The 23,239-nt window shown below is 42.6% G+C and overlaps 1 protein-coding gene across 13 annotated transcripts in view; it reads right to left on the bottom strand.

The window, feature by feature from the left end:
• The window catches only part of PHACTR1 (phosphatase and actin regulator 1), a 540,649-nt gene that overhangs the window by 216,412 nt on the left and 300,998 nt on the right, over positions 1 to 23,239 (bottom strand). The gene's annotated exons all lie outside the window — the stretch shown is intronic.

Genomic DNA, 23,239 nt, shown 5'->3' with positions numbered 1-23,239 from the left:
CGACCCAAAACCTATGGGATGCAGCAAGAGCAGTTCTAAGAGGGAAGTTTAAAGCAATACAATCCTACCTTAAGAAACAAGAAAAATCTCAAATAAACAACCTAACCATACATCTAAAGCGATTAGATAAAGAAGAACAAAAAACCCCCAAAGTTAGCAGAAGGAAAGAAATCATAAAGATCAGATAAGAAATAAATGAAAAAGAAATGAAGGAAACAATAGGAAAGATCAATAAAACTAAAAACTGGTTCTTTGAGAAGATAAAAATTGATAAACCATTAGCCAGACTCATCACGAAAAAGAGGAAGAAGACTCAAATCAATAGAATTAGAAACGAAAAAGGAGAAGTAACAACTGACACTGCAGAAATACAAAGGATCATGAGAGATTACTACAAGCAACTCTATGCCAATAAAATGGACAACCTGGAAGAAATGGACAAATTCTTAGAAAAGTATAACCTTCCAAGACTGAACCAGGAAGAAATAGAAAATATAAACAGAGCAATCACAAGCACTGAAATTGAAACTGTGATTAAAAATCTTCCAACAAACACAAGCCCAGGACCAGATGGCTTCACAGGCCAATTCTATCAAACATTTAGAGAAGAGCTAACACCTATCCTTCTCAAACTCTTCAAAACATAGCAGAGGGAGGAACACTCCCAAACTCATTCTACGAGGCCAACATCACCCTGATACCCAAACCAGACAAAGATGTCACAAAGAAAGAAAACTACAGACCATTATCACTGATGAACAAAGATGCAAAAATCCTCAACAAAATACTACCAAACAGAATCCAACAGCACATTAAAAGGATCATACAACATGAACAAGTGGGGTTTATCCAAGGAATGCAAGGATTCTTCAGTATATGCAAATCAATCAATGTGATAAACCATAATAACAAATTGAAGGACAAAAACCATATGATCATCTCAATAAATGCAGAAAAAGCTCGTGACAAAATTCAACACCCATTTATGATAAAAACCCTGCAGAGTGTAGGCACAAAAGGAACTTAACTCAACATAATAAAGGCCATATATGTCACACCCACAGCCAACATCATTCTCAATGGTGAAAAACTGAAACCATTTCCTCTAAGATCAGGAACAAGACAAGGTTGTCCACTCTCACCACTATTATTCAACATAGTTTTGGAAGTTTTAGCTACAGCAATCAGGGACGAAAAAGAAATAAAATGAATCCAAATCAGAAAAGAAGAAGTAAAGCTGTCACTGTTTGCAGGTGACATGATACTATACACAGAGAATCCTAAAGATGCTACTAAAAGACTACTAGAGCTAATCAATGAATTTGGTAAAGTAGCAGGATACAAAATTAAGGCACAGAAATCTCTTGCATTCCTATACACTAGTAATGAAAAATCTGAAAGAGAAATAAGGAAACACTCCCATTTACTACTGCAACAAAAAGAATAAAATACCTAGGACTAAACCTACCTAAGGAAACAAAAGACCTATATGCAGAAAACTATGATACTGATGAAAGAAATTAAAGATGATACAAACAGATGCAGAGATATACCATGTTCTTGGATTGGAAGAATCAACATTGTGAAAATGACTATACTACCCAAAGCAATCTACAGATTCAGTGCAATCCCTATCAAACTACCAATGGCATTTTTCACAGAACTAGAACAAAACATTGCACAATATGTATGGAAACACAAAAGACCCCGAATAGCCAAAGCCATCTTGGGAAAGAAAAATGGAGCTGGAGGAATCAGGCTCCCGGATTTCAGACTAAACTACAAAGCTACAGTGATCAAGACAGTATGGTACTGGCACAAAAACAGAAATATAGATAAATGGAACAGGATAGAAAGCCCAGGGATAAACCCACACACATACGATCATCTTATCTTTGATAAACCAGGCAAGAACATATAATGGAGAAAAGACAGCCTCTTCAATAATTGGTGCTGGGAAAACTTGATAACTACATGTAAAAGAATGAAATTAGAACACTCCCTAACACCATACACAAAAATAAACTCAAAATGGATTAAACACCTAAATGTAAGGCCAAACACTATCAAACTCTTAGAGGAAAACATAGGCAGAACACTCTATGACATAAATCACAGCAAGATCCTTTTTGACCCACCTCCTAGAGAAATGGAAATAAAAACAAAAAGAAACAAATGGGACCTAATGAAACAACAGCTTTTGCACAGCAAAGGAAACCATAAACAAGACAAAAAGACAACCCTCAGAATGGGAGAAAATATTTGCAAATGAAGCAACTGACAAAGGATTAATCTCCAAAATTTACAAGCAGCTCATGCAGCTCAATATTAAAAAAACAAACAACCCAATCCAAAATTGGGCAGAAGACCTAAATGGATATTTCTCCAAAGAAGATATACAGATTGCCCACAAACACATGAAAGGATGCTCAACATCACTAATCATCAGAGAAATGCAAACCAAAACCACAATGAGGTATCACCTCACACTAGTCAGAATGGTCATCAACAAAAAATCTACAAACAATAAATGCTGGAGTGGGTGTGGAGAAAAGGGAACCCTCTTGCACTGTTGGTGGGAATGTAAACTGATACAGCCACTATGGAGAACAATACGGAGGTTCCTTAAAAAAACAAAAGTAGAACTACCATACGACCCAGCACTCCCACTCCTGGGCATATACCCTGAGAAAACCATAATTCAAAAAGAGTCATGTACCATAATGTTCATTGCAGCTCTATTTACAATAGCCAGGACATGGAAGCAACTTAAGTGTCCATCAACAAATGAATGGATAAAGAAGATGTGGCTCATATATACAATGGAATATAACTCAGCCTTAAAAAGAAATGAAATTTAGTTATTTGTAGTGAGGTGGATGGACCTAGAGTCTGTCATACAGAGTGAAGTAAGTCAGAAAGAGAAAAACAAATACCGTATGCTAACACATATATATGGAATCTAAAAAAAAAAAAAAAAAAAGAAAATGGTTCTCAAGAACCTAGGGGCTGGAAAGGAATAAAGATGCAGATGTAGAGAATGGACTTGAGGACACGGGGCGGGGGAACGGGAAGCTGGGACAAAGTGAGAGAGTGGCACTGACATATATACACTACCAAATGTAAAATAGATAGCTAGTGGGAAGCAGCCATATAGCACAGGGAGATCAGCTCGGTGCTGTGTGACCTAGAGGGGTGGGATAGGAAGGGTGTGAGGGAGATGCAAGAGGGAGGAGCTATGGGGATATATGTATATGTATAGCTGATTCACTTTGTTATAAAGCAGAAACTAACACCCTATTGTAAAGCAATTATACGCCAATAAAAATTTTTCAAAAACAAACAAAAAACAATTATAAGAAATTAGGAGTGCCTTTTAAGAAATTTAGAGTGGCAAAGAGCTCACAAACATTATAAAGGCCTAACTGTAACTCTATCATTAAATGAAGCCTTAAGAAGTATATTAGTAAATTCAAGATGCTTAGCCCTTAAGTCCAGATTTTTGAACAGACTGGATTACTTTAACTGGCTGATGTTTAATCATCCACGTGACTTCTTCCCCCAGTCCATGTGATGAGAGGGCCTAGACCTCAAACTTTTTTGCCACCACATAACGAATGTGGAAGGCTTGACAGTGAGGAAAGAGACCAACTGCAAATACAGTTTGAAGAGGAAGAAAAGTAAGAAAACAGAACAGGGCTGAGAATCAAGTGGTCTCTATCCGACCAACCGCAGGGACATGAGAGAGGACAGCGTGAAGGTGAGCAGAGCCAAGGTGTGTTTATGAAATCAGCTTTCTGTCGAAACAGATCAAGAAAAAGCTGCTTGGCCCAAGCCCACTGCTCTCAAAGGTGGCTTCCTCCTGCTGCCGAGAGAGAAGACGGCGGTCTGGAGAAAATGCTCACTTAGACACGAGTCAGCTCGAGTGTCCACTGCCAGGACTGAGAATGCTGACCCCCAGAGGTAGGAAGCTAGCAGCTGAGCTCATTCAGAGAGCTGAGGGGGGCAGGCGAAGCCTGGACCAGATGACCTCTGGGGTCTTCATAGTGCTTCCATCCAAACAAACACCCTCCTAACAGACCAGACGGTCTGGGCTCCCTTTCATGACATGACTGGGGGTGGCTTTATCATAGGGAGGGTAGTGGCTGGGAGGTGATTTTTCTTTCTCTTTAGAAAAGCAGGAGACAAAATTCCTGATGGATGCACTGTTGTAATTACCGAGAAGCCAAGTAGCTGTGTCTGGGTGTGTTCTGAAGCCACCCGTCGTGGCGGCCCGGGGTTGCTCCTGGCGGGCTCTTAGCGGATGCAGTGGGGAGGAGTGGGCAAGGGGCACTTTAGCCGGCTTTACCTTACCATGGTATTTCTCACGGTGGCTTAGTTTTCAAAAGGCTTATCCAAAGAAAGCGCCAACTTTGGTGTCCTGCTGGTCTAGAATGTGTTAGTCATCCAGTGCCCCCCAGAGAAGTTTGGAAAAAAGGAAGTCGCAGTGTCTGGGCTATCTGATGTCTAGTCAACAGAAGAGGCAGAAGGGCCAGGACATCTGGGGCCCCTGCTCTAGATCTCCCCATATGCCAAGTGCTCTTAGGATTTTGGGGGGACGTGAGATGCTCCCAGGTTGGACATGTGCTTCTCAACCCAAAGCAATGCCCCAAACAGAGTGCTTATGTAGCAGGATCTGATAACATTCACTTTCCTTCCAATCTCATGGGAAGGGGTTATGTTTTCATGATATCTCACCAGCCTAGGAATGGCAGCCCAAGATGGGGGTGGAGGTGAGGATAGCTGTCAGTTAACTACACTGAGCTGCCCGGAGCCTGAAACTGTCACCTTTCTGCCTCAAGCAGCATTACCTTTGCTTACAGCTGCAAAACGATGTCACACAAGTCCCTAGCCATTTAGAAAGTTCTCAAGGACTATGGCTTTCCCCTTTTAAAATGCACTTTCAGTTCTACAGAGACACCTTATCACAGGGAAATGGAGAATTGCTATGAATGAACAGGCATAAGAGGGCAGTGGTTTCCCTTTTTCACTCCAAAAGAAGTCATGGCACGCTCTCCTACAGAGGTCAGACCTCTTTGAAGAGTTTCTGTCTAACCTAGGACTCACCTAGGACTCATCTGTGCTAACTACGAGGTGTCTTTAAAAAACAGAAGAGTGATGCTTTTTTTTTTTTTTTTTTTTTTTTTTTTTTTGCGGTACGCGGGCCTCTCACTGTTGTGGCCTCTCCCATTGCGGAGCACAGGCTCCGGACGCACAGGCTCAGCGGCCATGGTTCACGGGCCCGGCTGCTCCGCGGCATGTGGGATCTTCCCAGACCGGGGCACGAACCCACGTCCCCTGCATCGGCAGGCGGACTCTCAACCACTGCGCCACCAGGGAAGTCCAGTGATGCATTTTTATTCTAAAAATCCTGAGACTGCCTAGTCCCAGGAGGTAAGGAATGGGATGGAGATGGGGGTGCAGAGGGGAGGAGACTGGGCATTAGAGGTGGTGGCCAGGGGGGCAAATGGAGGCTCCTTTGTCCAAAGAAGGTTGCCCGGTTTAGAGAACACATGTAAGCCTAAAAGGGCTGAGAGGTAAAGCAACACTGCCACGTTGCCCATGGAGCTACTGAAGGGCTCAGTGCAGTGCCTGAAAACACACCAGCGTTAACGCTGCTGAGGGCAAGGACGTATAGTGTTCACACCTTCTCTTCTCACTCTGGCCTTCCCGTGACCTTCACTGTCCTTACACATTCTCCACCCTCTGCGTGCCACCCTCTTCCGCCCTATATCCCTCACCACCGCCCTATATCCCTCACCACCAAGTCAAAGATGGATCCCATCTGCATATTAGAATTAAGGTACAGACACTGATACTGGAGTAGCACAATGTTAATGAGAACACAGCTGCATTAACCAAAGGCTTCTGTCCGTCTTAATCTAAAGGCTGGCTAACTTGAGTAGTGCTGGCCCCAACGAGGAGGGGAAGAAGCTCTGGAGGCCCTCGGCTACCTGGACACACAGGTGGCTGCCTTCTCTACTTGGGTCTCCCCAAAGGAAAAACCAATCACATGCCCCTCAAAACAGTACCCACACTCCAGATGCAACCATCACACACCATTAGGACACTTGAGTCTTAGCCACTGCACCTCTGGAGGGACAGGAAAATGCTTATATTGAGACGGTTGCTAATCAGTCCTGTTACAGGAAGGGTATTCTTCACGGAGGAAGAACCATTAAGGGGTGTGTCTTAATGGCCCAGGACAACACAGTCCTGAGGGCTGGGAGCAGGGAGAAAAAGAAACTGAGGCTGCATGTGCCTGGGCCCATACTTCTCAGCATATCTGCTCAGGCACCGGCCAACTTCCTCCTTTCTTTCTGGCTCCAGAGATTTCTGCCTGGTAGGGGGTAGTCCACCCACTGCTGGAAGCGAGCCCCAAAGGGCTTTCCCAGGCTTGCCACTGCCTTCCACGCCAGGGACAGCCATCCTTTACTGGCACCTTGGCAAAAGGAGGCTATGACAGCACGGAATGGAGGGAAGAGAGGGGAATTCATGAATCCCATGGGACCAAAGACGGCCCAAGTCATGTTTCTGTTAATCTGCTCTTGAAGCAGTAGTTGAAATCCAAGAGGAATATGAGACTGTCCCTAAATCCTGTGCCCTAAGATGTACTGATTTTTGAAGAGGGTAGCTCCCCTGGTTCTGAAAGTGTAGGCCACTGTATAAGCAGCTATGACTAACATGGTCTACAGAACTCTGCAGACTGTGAACAGGGTATCAGTTCCTTGTAACAGGAAGAGAGATTCTGAACAGGATGGTGCTTCCGTGGGCATTCACGTCAATGATGACAGTAATCATGATGATGGTAACCGTATCAATAATAGCGGCCATTTTTAGTCACTTAAGTCTGCCAGGCACTTGACCTCCACCCTCGATACGTATTACCTTATGTCATCCTCACGTTAAGCTTATGAGGTAGTGCTATTATTATCTCCATTTTACAGGTGGGGAAACTGAGGAGAAACTTAATGAACAGGAAGATGTGATTCTCAGGAAAGAGAAACCCAGGCTTTAAATGAAGACTTGTCTATTTTCAAAAATCCCTTCTTACACTATGAAAGGCTTGCTTTTCAAATCCCTGTGTTAGTGACTAAAGTAATAGGAGGGCTTCAGGGACAGGGAGAAAATGAGCTCCATTTTGCAAAGGCTACAAAACAGATGCCAATATAAATGGATCCCACTCTAGCAACAGAAAAGTGGTGTCACCAGTCTTATCCTAAAATGTCATAAAATATACGCATATATAAAATGCATATGCATAAAATACAAGCATATATGCCCTGGACGATACCCACCCGAGGTCACTAGCACATTCGGAACCATGTGTAGGAAGTTCTCTATTAAGCACTTATGCCACAGGCTACAATTAGCAACTCAGCAGGTACCAGTTTGGCCTGGAAAAGGCTATACATTGTGTATGGTGGTGGCAAGAATCTTAGTTTTGAAACCAGGAGGATGTGGGCTCAGATCTACAATCTACTGCCTAATAGCTGTTGGTGGATAAGGGTTCTTTCTGCCTTCCAGGCAGGAGGCCTGGGCTTCCTGATTTTCCTCCAGAGGATCTCTCCTCCATTTCCAGTCCTGGACCTCTCCTCCATTTCCAGTCCTGGCAGCTCAGTAAAGGATGATCTCACTCCTGACACCAGAGGTGGGCATGGGACCCAGTGTCAGCGAATCAGAACATTTCATTCTCCACCCACCCTCCCACCCCTAGTAATCCATTCAGGGATGAGCAATTGAGTCCCTCCAGGCAATGAGACTCCATTACAGATTTTGCTGGGGCTACTGATAGACGTGCTCTTTCAACTGGGACTGTATATTAGGCTCTAAGTCTGTTCGAAGCAGGGCCCATAAACTTTAAAACCTTCCCTCAGACCTGGTTAATGTTAAAATAATTTCTAGGGCACAATGGTAATTCATATGCTTTGAAAGGAAACAATTCTATTACATCAAATACTTTCTATTTTCTAAGAACTGTGCTGAGAGGATATTCACATTCCACGAACACAGTCAAGGGACAAAGCACATTGCTAACAGACTAGACAGGTGGGGAAATGTCTTATTTACATTTACACAGGTCTGTGGTGTATTTATTGAGATAGTATATGTTATCTGCGAAGTTCTTCCTGAGATATTCAAAACAAAATTTCTGTTTCACGTCCCAGGAATCTAACCTTCAACCACCAAAGCATGTAATGACTAAAAAAACTTATAAAACATTCTATCGTTCCTTTAATCTACATACTTGTGCTGGGAATGGAACTTGTGTATTTAAATTGTAAACGAACTCTCAAGTCTTTTGTTAATACAAAGTAATAATCTTTAAATAATGTAAATTCTTTGTTCATCTTAAAACCTCAGACCCTGGGTCTCGAAGTAAATAAACAGTGCCTCTCAGATTCAAATCAAACCGCAATGAAACCTGGTTTCTCCTGCAGGGGTCAGCAAAACTTTTTCCATAAAGGCAAATCAAATACTTTGGGCTTTATGGGCCATACACCGCTGCTACAAATCCTCGATTCTGCTGTTGCTACATGAGTGCGGCTTCAGACAATCACATACAAATGAACATGGCTGTGTTCCAAAAAATTTTTATTTACCCAAGCAGCCAGCCTTTGGGACTACAGTTTGCCAAAACTTGCCCTATAGCATGGAGCTGCTGGCAATCTTTCTGCCATCTGGAGGAGAGAGGCTGCCTCAGAATTGAGCCAACAGAGAAAAAAAAAAAAAAAGGCTGAGGGAGGGATGGCTCAGGTGAGAATGAGACCTCATTATATCATTTGGGCCCCTGGATCCAGCCATGCCTGGAACCATTCTAACCCTGGACATCTGCCTTACATGAACCAATAAATTCTCTTTTTTACTTAAGCGAGCATGGGTTGGGTTCGCTTTCACTTGCAACCAAAAGAGTTCTAACAAATTAACTGTGTGACCACCAGTCTGCTCTCCCGTAAAATAAAGACAATACTGACTTGTAAGGATTAACAGGTATGTACTTAAAAACACTCTTTGGGGGCATAGAAGAGGAGCTCAATAAAAGTTATCTAAAAATGAAGTCTCCTCTGGTACCAGGCAGACCACCTGGCCAATGAGGGTTCCTCTAGGGCTACAGTCCCTTACCTCTTCACCCTAGGATGTCCCTTAAGGAATTACATGAATTTTTAAAATTTTGGAATCTCTGAACTATGCTGAGACCCTCCAGACTGATGTAACAACCAACCGAAGTAAGTACCTATGAAACTTTTGATCGCTGGGCTCCATCTTAAACCTGCTGAACCAGAATGTGAATGTATAATACGTAGCCCAGGTAATTCTGATGCCAGCATTCCAAGAATCGCACTTGGAGAAACATACTAGATAGAGCATTCCTACAGAAGCCTAGACTCCTACTCCCAGTTGAATCCATAGCCTTTGAGTGGCTGGCTAAGGAGAATGATCCCTAGTGCAGAAAATTAGGTCATACTTCAGTGCCATCAGCCGGCCCCCAAATCCTCAGATCACTGAGAATTCTTTAAAGATGTCTAATGCTCGTGGAGTGCTTTATTTCCAAGTGTTTTTACATCTGTTAGCTCATTAGATTTTCATAACCTCCCCGTTATGTAGGTAGGGTATCAAATTTCCTAACTTTGTTTCCTTACAATTATGATTGACACACTATTTTCTCATCGCAAAGAATCACATCACAATTTAGCCTTTTTAAGACTTGGAGAAGGTCCGGGATAAACCTTTTGTTTAACCCTTTGTTTCCCAAACTTAAGTTAATCGCAAATATGGTTGTTTGGTGTTTCCTTGTGGGACACGATTGAGGTCTCATCATAGACTAGTGTTCCACAGAACAAAATTTGGAAAATGCCAAGGCAGTGTCTTTTTTGTCCCTTTTTACAGATGCAGGAAGTTAGACACAGAGGGGTCAACTGATTTGCCCGGAATATGCCAACTCACACAGGAATTAAAGTGGTCCAGGGCTCTGAGTCTAGAGATGGGTCAATTGTCAGGCACACCTCGGATCTCTTGGATGGCTTGAGAATGCTTAAGACCAGGGTGTGTAGGTTACTGGATTCGACCCTTTTCCAACAGTCTTTCCCTCCAGTAACACCATCAAGGTTCATACACTTCTCAGCATTTTTCCTCCCTTGAGCTCATTCCGAGATCTCATAATAAGAGTCACTCAGTTACCTATTGAATATAGCGTGACAGAGAACCTTATGAAGCCTTACGTTCCCCTGAAGAATCATTTCTTGAGTCTGCTTCCTCTTAAGCTCAGACTTCTCATTTTCTTCCACTGACGACATTACACCGTTTTCTTATTTACCTCCCATTAGCTCATAGACCAGTTCTTCAGTGCCATTTGTCATCTGTGTAGTGACTGTGAAATCTAAATAGTACTTCTGGAAAAAAAATATTTTAGCAGGAATGAAGGTCCTTGATAAACATCCCTGTTTTCTTTCCCTTTTCCATGTGTGAATAATTACCATAAGTAGCTCTAACTCGGGCCTCGCCTTGACCCTTACTCAAAAAGTAAGAAACTGCTTATATATATTTTTTTGCCTCTTTCATAAGGAATTCTTAATTTCACTTGTTTCAGAACACAGAAATTAAATTCCATTAGTCTTTTTTCAGAGGTAAATGGCCTATTCTTTTTGTCCTGTCAATAATTCCTTTGAGACCTTTGATTATTCTTCTCCATGAAAGATGTTCAATTTCCAAAGAGGTCTCAGCAAGGAAAGTCTTTGGTTCATTTTTCCCCATAAGAAGTTCTGAATTCACAAAGAATTTAGAGTTTATTTAAATTCTTACTTTTTTTCCTAATGACCGAGGGACATGAGCTGCCCCACTCACTGACTCCGACCCAGCTCATCTTTGTTTTCCTCAGACACAACAAGAAACACATCATTTCTGCAAGAAGGCCTTTACACCTGCCATTCCCTCTGCCTGGATGATTATTTGTTTCACTTCTGAACACCACTTTCCTCCTTAACAGAGAATGTTGCACTCTTTTCTGCCCATCTTCCCTTCTAACAGAACCCACATCATCACGCTCACCTGTCTATCCCTTCTCCACAGGACCACAAGCTTCCTGGAGGCCCCGCCCCCAGCACTAGTGGGTGGATCTCTGATCAGTGATTGACGGAAGGTGGGTAGCCCGCGCAGACCTGGCCATTGAGATCTGTAAGGGGTGCCTATATAGGCGGTCGGGCTTCTAAGAATGGCTTCTTTCCTCTTAGAGAAAGGCACCAAGAGACAGTCCTATTTCTACTCTGATTGCTGTGGCATCAGGATGTAAGGTCTGAACGGTTATAAGCATCTTGCAACCAGCCTGGGGATGGAGTCCTGAAGCCAAAGAGGGCAGAGGAGAGAATCACAGGGCAATGGGATCACGCTCGAGCCTGTCCCACTTAGGAATTTATTATGTTAGACAATAGATGATCTAATTGTTTAAGGCCAAGATGTCCAGGGTCTTTCTTCCCTTACTGTAGCCAAAAGCATCCTAACTGACCTTCCCCTACTAGACTGATGACGCTGGAGAGCAAGGGCCATTTATGGCACCTAGGAAATGATCAGTGAATATTTTTTGAGTGAATAAATGCATGAATGTTTCTCAGAAAAAGACACGATAGGAAATATTATATATATGCAAACCAGAGCCTATCCCCTGGAATGCGCATGGTGAGGACAAACAATTGTAGTTGAGATTCATTCTTTATTTACTTGCAGGCAGAGCCATGGCAGGATGTGGGGCTGCGGCAGAGGAGACAGTGTCTACCTCTAAAAGCCACAGGGAAGAAATGACACAGGGAGATTTCGCTCACATTTTCCTGTTTCTTAGAAGAGTTGTCTTAGTTGTAAGTGTTATCCCAAATCTAACTGAACTGGGCCTTTTGCTTCACCTCAGTCACTGGCTTTTCACAAAAGTTTGTCCCACATGCCACAAGAGATCTGTTGACCTGGGTCACGTTTGATATATTATTGAAGGGTAGCATCACAAACTAAACTCCCTGTGTATTTTATTAGCATAAAAAGACAGTGACCCAAATGGTCCAATCACTAGGGATTAATTAAGGGACAAGCACTGAACATAAACTATGTGGCCATTAAAAATGATGATGGACACCTCTAATTATTGACATGAAAGCTGCCATGATTTCTTATTCAGTGGAAAGTAAGTTGTCAAGTATTATATATGGTATAATTTGATTTTTCTAAAAGAGGTTTACTTACCTATCTATCTATGCATAAGCATACAATCTGGAAGAAGAAACTTGGCTAAACAGTGGTTCTATTTGGGTCATAAAGTCAGAGATGATCTCAAATTTCTCTATAATTCTATTTTCTGATGGGGGGTAGATTAGATGTAATCCCATCTCTGCCATCTACAAACCACATACAAAGCCCCAATATATTCCTTTGTACAAGAGAGGAAGTAAGAGAACCTGTCTCTTAAATTGTTATGAAGAATGAATATATTTGAAGCATTTATATCTAGCGTATCAGCCATTGTGATTATTCAATTATGAAAAGTTTATTGCCATTACTGTAACGTGAATATTGCATTTGTGGTTAAGTGTAACAGAAATCTACAAGTGGTACTTAGTAGAGGTGTGGTTGAGTGTATGGGGCATAAAGGAATTACTGATAACTGAATGTCACCTCTCCTGCCAGAGGCTATCACTGGGGTAGGTGTGATGCAGCATTTAAAAGCCTGACTTTGGAGTGAATAGACATGTGCCTCATGAACTAAAGCAAGTTTCTCCACTTTAAATTGGGAATAATATCATCTTCTTTACAGGTTTTTGTATTACATAAGATAATGTACTTACATGTGGAATACAGTTCCTGGCCATAGTTAAGACCCCAACAAATATTACTATTATTATTACAAATTCATCATAAAATTATATTTTAAATGTAAAAATATTACCTTGACATTCCACTAATTATAATTCTTACCTAGCAAATTTATTGCATTTTAAAAAAGAGTTGTAGTTTAACCAAAAACTGGAACAGTGCACTAAAATGGTTTCCTGGGTTAAAAGAAAAAAAAAATCTGCCACATTAAACTTTTCTGGAATATTAATATTTTGAAAGGAGATAATCAACTCCTTTCTAAAAAGTGGATGGGGGAGGGAAGGGGCTCTTTATAAGTTCAAATTTAGTTAGATGCCAAATTCATCTTTATTCTATAGGATTTAATTTACATGAAAATGGCACTCTACTGAAAAAAAAGAAGTATAGTCTTTATAGATTAATAAACAACAAAAAAATCCACTAGCTAAAACCCCACTAGCTTATTAACCCACTAGGTTAATAAGACATAGTTAAAATTAATTTTTGTCTTGGGAAGATAATTTGGATTTTAATCTTAGAGCTAAGTTGACTACAAAAGCAAAGAGTAATTCAAATATATTCACACCGTTACCATGCAGTGCACAAAGCAGACACTCCACGCATCCTATGAAGGCTTCGGGGGCGTGTATGTAAACAGGAATTGCCCGAGATCTGGGGTAGATCCACTAAGGAGAAGGAAATACGACACCATAAGGTCAATATTTTCAGAGGTTTTCCAACAGTATTTGATATTTGTTGAACTATCCTTCAAGGAACATTGAAGGTAATTTCCTCATCTATTTCCTGGCTCTCTGCTCCCCAGAAAAGTAAATTTTTGCCATGCATACTGGCTCAAATGCAAATATAACTGTTTCCTTTTACGTTTACTTAAAAATTAGATGCAGGGGCTTCCCTGGTGGCGCAGTGGTTGAGAGTCCGCCTGCCGATGCAGGGGACACGGGTTCGTGCCCCCGTCCGGGAAGATCCCACATGTCGCGGAGCGGCTGGGCCCGTGAGCCACGGCCGCTGAGCCTGCGCGTCCGGAGCCTGTGCTCCGCAACGGCAGAGGCCACAACAGTGAGAGGCCCACATACCGCAAAAAAAAAAAAAAAAAAAAAATTAGATGCAGTAACATAATTGAATGTATTCGAGAAGACTCAACTCAGGAGAACAAACCCGGTTAAAAGAATCCTTATTTGCAAATGGAGAAGACACAGGAAATTTAAGTCTCACAAAGAAGTCCTCTCTGTAACACTCAGATACTCATAACCACGACCCCAAAACCAATAACAGGATTTTTAAAAAATATTATCTGGAGAACTCAGCTACACACCCACTGGGGGAAAAAAAACAGCTGTTTATTTTTAGCTCTTTCTCAGCTCACCAAGAGAGCAATAACTGAACCTCTAAGATAAAATATGAGGGGAAGTGGTTTGGAGGGAAAAAATTTCTATATTAAGTACTTGAACAAAAATTGGTTTCCCTATCAAACCACCTTTTATGAATTCAGTTCAACATTTACTGAGCATCTGTACTCTGTGCAGCTTTGTAAATTAGAAAAAGATAAGCCTCAGCTCTGCAGAAGTACTCACAATATTGTGAGACACACACACAGTCATCTAATAGCTTCGATAAGACATGGAGAAAACAATTTTCAGATTTTCTTGAAGGTAGGTTGTACAGAAATTTTAGCAGAAATATTTCTTGAGACAGTTTTGCTCTATCATATTTAGTATAGACAATTTTATTAAAAATCATAAACTAGGGCTCCCCTGGTGGCGCAGTAGTTGAGAGTCCGCCTGCTGATGCAGGGGACGCGGGTTCATGCCCGGGTCCGGGAAGATTCCACATGCCGCGGAGCGGCTGGGCCCGTGAGCGATGGCCGCTGAGCCTGCGCGTCCGGAGCCTGTGCTCCGCAGCGGGAGAGGCCGCAACAGTGAGAGGACCGTGTACCGCAAAAAAAACACAAAAAAACCCCCATAAACTAGCACTTAGCGAGCTAAGGGGACAGGAGTAGGCAAGTGAGCTCTATCTTTATAGCACCAAGAAAGTTCTTTTCTAGAACAGTTCAAACTGCAAAAGTTGAAGCAAAATGACAGTAGTCAGATTTGCATGAATTAAGCTTCAAAAATTCTGACAGATTGAATCAATACCACATACAGGGTTTTCCTGTCTGGTTCTGAGCTTGACCAATGAGGATAAACAGCTGGAAATAAACAACATTATGTGTTGGTCCTAAAATTTTTTTTTGTCTAATTGTCAATACATGCTATGTATGGCTGTTTATAGAAAGAATCAATGATATAATGGTACATTTTAACAGAATGTACCCATACAAGACAACTTGTCCATAAAACTCTGGCAATAATACTTTTGTGCTATTATGCTAGCCTGACATCATGATACAGTGCTATCATGTTAACAGTAACTATAATAGGTCAAGTGTATCCTGAAAGTGAAAAATGAGTTCAGTTACATGTCTGCAATTTATTTGGGGCCACAAAAAAGAAAAAATATCCTCTATTATCAGTTCCCTGCCAAAAAGCAACGGTAAATATTTTGCTGACATTAAAAATCTAATGTTTCAGAGTCTGAAGATGATTTTGAGTTAGTCCTAATTTGGGGGGATCTGGTGGATGGAGGGGGACATTGAGTAACGAAGCCACAGGTCCTTTTGATGACAAGAAAATGCACCAATGCTGTATTTATACAACTGCGCAGAAATTTTAGCTCATTTGGTTAATCAGCTGCTGTTCTCCACAGATTTTTCTCCTTATAAATGTAGTTTCCAGTTAAGAGTAGCGGCCAGGATGTTGCTAAACATCCTACAATGCACAGGACAACCTCTCATAATAAAGAATTATGTGGCCCAAAATATCAATAGTGCCAAGGGTGAGAAATCCTGTTCCCTATAACTTACAACACATGACTCAGAAGAAGCCAGGACCCGATCAACAAGCTCTGCTTTCACCTCTTGCACATATTACTGCTGGATCATTGGCTCAGCACATACGTGACTGTTCACAGTGGGTGCTCCCAACATGTAACACAGACTGTGCTTCACGACCAACAGACAGCTGTTTTGCTTGTGTGATTTGTCCTGTTTTTGCTATAATATAAACAAATCGTTTTGAAAAGCAAATATCTCAACTCGTTTTAAAGTTCCTAGTTTATGAGCACTGGATTCCACTTTAGGAAATCACTGATTAACAGAGCCAAGCAATTAATTGATTCCAAATGTAAAACTAAGTCATTTATGCACAATGAATGCTAAAATCTTCCCCATCAGAATTCCTATTTAATTGAAATTCCAGATTTCTAATTAGTGAATTTCTTTACAGTCTTCATTTTAAAAAACTTACATTGTCAACTTCTTTTCTTCCTCTTCCTATTAGCTACGACATATCGAGTGCCATGTCCCAGGCACTGCGTGCATTACGACACGTGAATTTTATATTTACAACAACCCTCACAGGTAGGAACTACAGATACCATTTTTCTTATTATTCTTTAAACTCAAAAATCTGCAGATAGAAAAAGAGGGCTGCAAAGAAAACATCTGACCATAGCACTCACAAGCGTGAGTTCGATGTGAATTCATTTACTACAATGCAAAGCAAGAAGGAAAAAAGCCGGGAGGATATAAAGAACACTTAGGAAAATTACAGTAATGGCCACAACCTACAGAGCGCTTACTGTATTCCAGGGTCAGTGCCAAGTGCTTTATTTATATTATCTCATTTGATCCCAGCCCCAAGTGTGGATGCTGTTAAGTCACCATTTTACAGGGGCTTCCCTGGTGGCGCAGTGGTTAAGAATCCGCCTGCCAATGCAGGCGACATGGGTTCGAGCCCTCGTCCGGGAAGATCCCGCATGCTGCAGAGCAACTAAGCTCGTGCGCCACAACGACTGAGCCTGCGCTCTAGAGCCCATGAGCCACAACTACTGAGCCCGCACGCCTAGAGCCCATGCTCTGCAATAAGAGAAGCCACCACAATGAGAAGCCTGCGCACCGCAAACAAGAGTAGCCTCCACTCGCCGCAACTAAAGAAAGCCTGCGCGCAGCAACGAAGACCCAACGCAGCCAAAATAAATAAATTTTAGTTTTTTCAAAAAAGAGTCACCATTTTACAGATGCAGAAACTGAGGCGTACTCTGAATTAAAACCACTCAGTTAGCAAGTGGCACAGCTGGGATCTGCACCCTCTCTCACACTTGAGAGTCTATACCAGGGGCTGGCAAACTATAACCCCCAGTTTAAATTCAGCTTGCTGCCTGTCTTTGTAAATAAAATGTTCTTGGAACACAGTCACACTCTTTCATTTCTTTATTGCCTGTGGCTGCTTTTGGGCTACAACAGCAGAGCTGCCACGGATATCTTACGGTGAAAGCCTAAAACGTTTACTGCCTGGCCCTTTACGGAAGACATTTGCTGACACTGTCTGAACTCTTCAATAGTAAGTAACATCAACTCGACGCTTGTGCTCATACTATTAGACATTGAAGCCCATTGCTTTCTACTTCCTAGGTAAGAAGCTTCCTTTCCTCTCAATGTGACCTCCTGTGTCATCTATTTTTGTAGCCATCCTGAGGGCTAATACTATTCTTTTCTTCAGGAAAGAGTTTAGTTGAATCATGGTAACGTTATACACCAAGTGCAATGTATGAAATCTGATTTCCTTGGTCTGAAATCGTTAAAAAGCAAAAACAAAACACAAAATTACTAATCTTCTACTGGGAACACGTTATGAGCCAGGAATACAAAAATGAGTAAAACACCATCTTGCCTTCAAGGAGCTCACAGGTGAGTATGAGAAACAGGTGCACAGAAAGCAGAATGGCTTTCCATGAACTATGCTCAGAGGCCTGGGAATCCAGGGAAGGGGTATCTCTTCCTGGGCCAACCAAGGCCTCAAAAGGAAGATTTTTGAAAAGGAAGACATTTCTTTTTAAGAAAAAGGTCTCCATTATAATAAATAACAGAATTCAGTCTGACTTGTTTAATAAGTAGAACTATTATTCAGACATGGAACGACAGAGCTAAAAGGGATTTACAAGCTCAGCCCCTTCATTCTGTAGTTGGGAAAACCAAGAAGTACGTAAGTGGACCCAGTGATGATAGGAGATAACATTGCCAAAATGCCTAGCAGCTGGGCATTAATAACGTGCTCCAGAAGCCGCAAAGCTGAGAACTTAAAGGGCAAGACTCTGGAGCCAGATTTGGGGTGAGCTGTTAAACCCTTCTGAGCCTTGGCTTCCTCACGTGCCAAATGGAGACTGCATGCAGAGGTCATCGTGAGGAGTAAGTGCGTTCACATATGGAAAGTACAAAGAGCAGTGCCCAACTCAGAAAGTAGAACAAGTGTACACTACTATGAAAAGTAAAAATGAGGCATAGAAATGAACTAAAACCAAAATCTTTAAGGGAGCCCATATTCTACCCTGTTCCTGAGATCCCAGCCTGCCTTTCTATTACACCTGCACCCTTCCCACTGGGGAGAAGGGGATGGGAGAGGACCACCGTTCTTCTTCCCTTCTTCATCTCTTCAGCCTTTAGTTCCTATTGTCAAGAAACATCTCTGACACCCCTTTCTGCTCCAATCCTATTGCCACTACCCTTGGCTAAGCGCCGATCACAGCTCTACGGTTTTGATCCTTCTCGGCACCACCCTGCCTCAGCCCACCCGCAACCAATTCCTGGTGCCTGCTGCAGAGCTGATGCCACGAGCTGAACCAAAATACGCTTTGCACGTTATCCCTCCTCTGCTGAAGAACCTACCACCACTTCGTGTAGCACATCGCTTTAAGTCCAGGCACTTCTGCCTATAATTTAATATCTTTTAACTTTACCTTGTATTAAAAAGAGACCTGATTTCAAATCCTAACCCCAGCACTTATTACCGGTGAGACCAGCGTGTTGCTTAATCCCTCGGAGGCTCAGTTTTCTTTTCTGCCAAGCTGAAATAAACAGTACCTATCTCATGGGGCTCTTGGGAAGATTAAGCCCATATTTCCCATCACTGACACAGGGCTTGGCATTGGGCAAGTGACTAAGACATTACTGTTGTTATTATCTAACAATGATACACTTACGCTTCCTCCCCCTCCTGGCTCCTGTTCTTGTGAACCCTTCCACTTAGGATCTCTTCCTTCCTGACTTCTGCCAACCCACATCAGCCCCTTCACACAAACCCCCCTCCTGGGATTTAGTCCACACTGATCTCTTGCTTTGGTGAACCCACTCATGGTTGGCACTGCCCACTCTGGCCGGTAATCAGTGATTCTTAACCCAGGAGCAACTTTGCCCCCAGGGGACATCTGGCACTGTCTGGAGACAGTTTTGGTTGTCACAAGTGGGAGGTGGGTGTATGAAGCATGTTTTAAAATATTTTCTGTACTTGATGAGGCGCTGACATCCTGGAGCCTGGAGAGGCTGCGCCTCCCAGAACTAGCTAATTCCTAGAGACAGTAAACAACTTGCCTGCCAGGGCACCTGTCCTACGCAAACCAAGCAATCCAAATAAAACTCTGGGCTATGTTCTCTCCTGAGTCCTTCTGCCTCCTGACCAACCCTGGTACTTCCCCAGGGGGTGCTGCATGGATGGGGTGCCCCTTCCCCTTAGGAGTTGTAATGAACTCTTCTCTCAAAGGCAGTTATCTCCCTGTCTGTCCCCTTACCATACCTGATTAGAACAAACCCCAGGTACATTTTAAGACAGTAGGTGCTACTGGAACTTAGTGGATAGAGGCCAGGGATGCTGCTAAACGTTCTACAATCCACAGAATACCACTTCCCACCCCAAACAAAGAATTATCTAGTCCAAAATGTCAACAGTCATGAGACTAAGAAACACTGACCTAAAACATTCCACACTGAGATCACAGGTCTCTAGAAACCCCAGACCTGCCATACGGTTCTATCACATCGCCTAACTAGGGAAATAGAGAAAGTACCTAATTCCTGGATTGACTGAAACAAAGGTATAATAATTTGCATTCATAACTCTTTTAACCAAAAATCACTAAACATGTTCAGCAAAAGTGAAAGTATTTCTTCCCAAGTACTATGAAGTTTCATGCCAAGAGCTTCTGGTCAGAAAGAAGAATTCATGAACAAACCTCATCGTTCTGTGTGATTCTGTATCTTTCACAAGTGGGAAGGAGTCAATCAATGGAGTATTTTCTATGGGAGGATTCTGAAGCCATACATTAATTTTTTTCTAGGGCGTTCATCACCTGTGAGGCTCCTCACTCCTCGGAAAAAAACCACTGTGTATGATAAAATACATTTGGGTAAAGAGGTATAAACACTCTGTTCCTGACGTTTCACTAGGCACATGGGCACACCGAGGGCTCAGAAATTAAAACAATCTACTTAACTTTGTTTTTTAGCTCAGTTTTCCAAGTTAGTTTGATCTTGACATTTTCCACATACCATCTATTACCATCCCATGGAGCACGTGTTCTACGGAACACATTTTGGAAAACATCTCATTAAAGTTGACAACAATTCCCAATGCTGAACTTCAGAACTTGAGTTTTAAAATTTCTCACTCTGTAATCAGAGCTGCTTTGGGAAGCTCAGTAGCAGAGAAGCGTGACACAGCCTCCTTTACCGTAAGACGTCTTTGGCAGGAAGATCAGTGCTTCCGCAGGTCTCTGTTGGAATGGCACAGACCCTGGAATTCGGGCAGAGGCCATATTTCCAAATGGCATGGGAGAACTTTTTTGCCTTGCTACCTTGGACTGGTTCTAAGAGTACAGACCTCAATATAGGTAGATGCCAGGCAGAAAATTATTATTTTCCCACAAGCAATACGGCTAATTTAAACTTCTCTGTGCCGGGGGAACCCATCAAAATAGGACCCTGCATGTCCATAAGGAAGCAAAAGGAGTAAATTAAAAGCAAAGGTGAAGGTACAAAGTACCCCGATTTTCCCACCCGCTTCCTAACTAGTCCATAATCCACTCTAACATCTTTTATGCCTACGTCACGGACGTATTTGTACACTTAAAAAAATGCTGTGATATCTATGGATTTAGTCAGACGGCAGAGGACTGAATTCTGAAGAGGATCTGTAATTCCTTAGGGGCCTCAGCCCACCCGCTCTGGCTTGACTGGGCAGCTGCCGTCTTTTGGGCAGGGGGACCGGCCATGGGCAAAGGTACTAGGGTTTCTGGAATAGGCTTCAGGAGACTGCTCTTCAGAGCTCACAGCTCTGTGACCTGCAAGTCTGAAAAGGGCTCGGCTGGGCATGGGGGGAGGCCACACGCAGGCAGAAGCAGATGGCAGAGTCATCTGTTCATCTAGCTCAGGGGGTCCCTCTGCTCTTTGACCTTGAGAGAAAGGGACTATTGTTTTCCCAGTCCCGCAAGCCAGGAAGCCTTTTCGGTCCTCCATCCTTCCACCAACCATCACCACGAACAGAGAGGAGAATACAAGGAGAAAAGGGAAACCTAGTTCCTTCATCCCTTTAGAATGTGGAAGCTAGCACCACGGATTTAAAAGCACAAAACCCCCTGTGTTTTCTATTTTTGAAAACCTTCCAGAAGCCTCCTGAATCTTCTCAACACCCTCTGGAAAAACAAGCACGATCCTCCTCTCCTTCACCCCTTTTCGCAAGAAGGAAAACAAAGGCCAAGACTGAAATTTGTCTGAGGCCAGTTTGTACCAAGGTTACTGGCACCAAGACTTAGGGGCCGGATTCCCAGAGGATGCTTTGTTTCCCTAACCCTCCCCTGGAGGCTGCTAATTCCTTCTCTCTGGTAAACATTGCCAGGAATTGCACTCTTAGGGTTGTGCAATAAAAATAAGCCATGTTGGGGCTTCCCTGGTGGCGCAGTGGTTGAGAGTCCGCCTGCCGATGCAGGGGACGCGGGTTCGTGCCCCGGTCCGGGAAGATCCCACACGCTGCGGAGCAACTAAGCCCGTGCGCCATGGCCGCTGAGCCTGCGCTCCGCAATGGGAGAGGCCACAACAGTGAGAGGCCCGCGTACCGCCAAAAAAAAAAAAACAAAAACAAACAAAAAATAAGCTATGTTTGCTTTCTAAAAGCATGGTGGAAATCCTCCCAGTTAAATCTTACTATAATTTAGGCTATGATATTTTCAAAGTAAATTTGTGTTATTTCATTCATGGCGAATTATGTACTTTGAGCTAGTAACACACACTGACCCATCTACTTATGGTTTAAATGCTAAGTGTCATTCCTGTTTGGTCCTCAACACTTGCTCATAAATCCAGTGGTGAATTCAACAACGTTCCATCAACAATGTTAAGGAGGAAGCAAAAAGGACTGTACACCTCATCCAATTGTATGTTGAGCAGTTGCCATTTTTAAAGAGGTGATGATTAATGTTGGCACGAGATTAAACATTCCTCGTGAAATAATTTGAAGCTAAAGATGTTATGTTACTACCCGTTTATATGTGATGTCATGCAAATCTGCAGCCAATATATACACTTTCCCCCAAATTAGCTCTATTCTAGGTTGTACCGTCTATGAAAAACCTACACCTTATTTGGTTATACCTGATTTAGGTCACAAGCTGCTCTATGAGATGTTCATCATCTTCACAGGATAAAAATTGGGGATATAATGTCCCCAGTTATGAGCTGATGTTTACCTTGTAGAAATGTAATTAATCATTCTACACTGTATCTCATCTAAATGGAGTAGAGCAAAGAACTTTAAACCTGTGGTTCTGGAAAGCTCTAGGACTCTATGGCACTCTGTGAGGACAGGCCCTCCCCCGGCCTAAACCAGCATTCCCCCTTTTATCTGGTTTATATATGGGGGTCTTCCAAGATACTCATAAGTTTCCTCTTCCAAAGAGTAACTCTTGTCTTTGGTTATGTCTCTTGTCTTTACTTTTATTTCTTGAACATAGATGCTCCTTTTTCTATGTATTCCCTCTTCTGCCTTCTAGAAAAACTTGAAACATTAACCTAGGCACACAGCCCAACGACTACTACACGCACCAGTATTCCAAGCTACTTCTATTGTCTTACCACAAGAAATCTGCATTTACATTCCTGATGCCACCTCAAAGACGGGGCAAGGATGGGAGGGGTCCAATAGCGCATCATTTCTACTTCCACTGCAAAGGGCTCCTTCAGCTGAGTTTATTAAAATCTGTTCCTTTATCTTCAGTTTTACTTTGGGTGGTGGCGTTCTGACCACAGCCTGCGTAATAGTGCATGAAAAATTCATATCATGGCTAGTTGGAAACTGCAGCATACTATTCATTCTGGCTATGAAAACATTAGGGCTTTGGGCAAGCAAAAAGGTTCACTGCGTGTTCATTTGGGTGGATGATAAGCTCCTGTCGGTGGCTTGTTTGGCTTTTTTAGTGAGCTGGGGAAGGGACC

This window comes from Pseudorca crassidens, chromosome 10, assembly GCF_039906515.1.
Source record: "Pseudorca crassidens isolate mPseCra1 chromosome 10, mPseCra1.hap1, whole genome shotgun sequence".
NCBI classification, from domain to species: domain Eukaryota; kingdom Metazoa; phylum Chordata; class Mammalia; order Artiodactyla; family Delphinidae; genus Pseudorca; species Pseudorca crassidens.
This window is presented reverse-complemented; position numbering and strand designations above follow the sequence as displayed.